Source organism: Ctenocephalides felis, unplaced genomic scaffold, assembly GCF_003426905.1.
Source record: "Ctenocephalides felis isolate EL2017-DRISC unplaced genomic scaffold, ASM342690v1 CF-g0.4_SCAFFOLD_03571, whole genome shotgun sequence".
NCBI lineage: Eukaryota > Metazoa > Arthropoda > Insecta > Siphonaptera > Pulicidae > Ctenocephalides > Ctenocephalides felis.
Genome location: NW_020539725.1, coordinates 55,381,421 through 55,383,623, shown reverse-complemented (window position 1 = coordinate 55,383,623; position 2,203 = coordinate 55,381,421).

Below are 2,203 nucleotides of genomic sequence, written 5' to 3'. Positions count from 1 at the left end.
GGAATAGGGTCCAAAAATCCTTTAAAAAATTGATCACGTGATTAGTGGACGTCCCATAAGGATGAATAACACTCTAGTCGTCCAGTTGAAGTTGATTACAAAGGTGATGTCTACTTTGAACTATTACCACCAACCAAACGACCAATTCTGATATCTACATAAAACAACTGACAAAATCGTCCTGAATTGACAAATCGAAACGGTGATTTATTTTTTTATTGGCATCACATTTCTTTGGTCACTTTTTGGCAAAAAATATTGGAGCTTGATTGGGTATTTTGGCACATTTACCAAATTGTTCTGGTCTTGTACCTTCGAGCCCTACAAAACTTCTTGAATTCAACTATTATGATGATGTCAAATTGTACCTGATTCAATTTTAGACCAGACCAGAAGTTTTAGTAAAGTGGAATAATGATGCTGCTCCAAATATGACAAAAATCAGTAATCAAATTGGACAATGCAAATTTGAATTTCTAACAAAAATCCATCCGCTTTTACTTAGTTGGCAACCTGATAGATTAACAAGATCTTTTTTATAACTATCTGTTTATTTTATTGCTACATTTTCAGTTATTTTAAAAAAATGCAGCTTCTGCATTCTGTCTAAATCATTTCTTCAATTTCCGTCTATGTATTATTTCAAAAACATTGGTAAATCCGTCGTGTTGAAAAAGCCACGAAATACCTCTGCCTCTCCTGTCTGCTTAGTCAGTTTTCGCTCGGCATGTTTGGTAAGCAAAGAGAAATTGTTTTCTCAGTTTTTCATCAAACTTTTCCACGACCTATTTTATAGTTTTCTTTTAGTATCGGTATACCAATGTTTGTTCAACGTCACCACCGTATTGCATCCGATGTTTTCAAATCATACAGATGGCTTGTTTTAAAATAGAGAACTTGCATATTATACAATCTTGCTCGCGTGTTCTGTACAGTGTCAGACGGATGCATTAGACCAATTTAAATTATTTGATAATCTTAATGTAATTGCGTTTATTTTGAATGATTTATTGATTTCGAGGCTAAAAATATATAAACTTGTAGGTTGTCGGTTGGTTTTGATCTGATTTACGCCTACGCACTATATGGTATAGAACTATAGATATACTATCTATCATGCTATGAATTTAATCACATTGAATTTATTAATAAATAATTGATTTTAAGTGTTTAAGAAAATTATACTCAATTCGGTATTGAGGTTTTATATAGAATTAAAATATACCTCTTGATGTAATAGGTTTTCCTAATAACTAATTAAGAACCTCTAATTGTTCTAACCTCTATCATATTACGAAAAAAATATTTGTTTTTCTTTACACTTTTTACATCAACTGGTATTACCATCAATTGTATGAAAATTATATCTCTATCCTATCCTTATCGTGCTTACGAGAAAAATATTTGTTTTTCCATCTATTGCCATCAATTGTGAGAACAAAAATTGTTTTGGCCAAAATTTCTGAAAAATACAATTTTTCATGTCACACATATATGACCGATATGGCCCTTTATTGAATTATTTTTCTCGACAAGCCAAGAAATTTTTAGGCCAATTTATTTACATTTTCTTCATTATCGTCAGACACATGTGACTGACATGGCTCTAAACATGTTAATTTAATATTCATTAATAATTATTTATCTAAAATGAGCTATTTCTAATAATAAACAATATTTTGAACTGTTTGCTTACCGAGTTCAGAGTATTATAATTTATTTTATTCATTTTCTTATCTCGTAACTTTTTCTCTGCTGTGTAAATTTTAATTTAAAAGAACTTTAATTTGAAAAAATGGTATAATTTTGTTTATGGTTTCGGACGAAAACAGCACTCTGATATTTATGTGTAACTAGATGACCCGACAGACGTTGTTCTGTACCCATGTCTACATTTTTTAATATAATATACTAATATTTACAGTTTACTTTAAATTAATAATTATTGTTTTCCTAAATTACTCTTTACGCCAAAATTCATATACATTTATAATAAGATTGATGTAAAATGTAGAACACTATATTCGAAAATGAAGTATTATAAACGGTATAACATAACCATAACTATAACATAACACTTGTACATCATGTTGGATTAAATTTATTGAATTTTTTATTATGTAAGATATCCAAAATTGCATCTTTAACTTTTCCTAATCGACAACGTGAAAGCCGAATTGTATGTATTCATCTTTACTTTCCA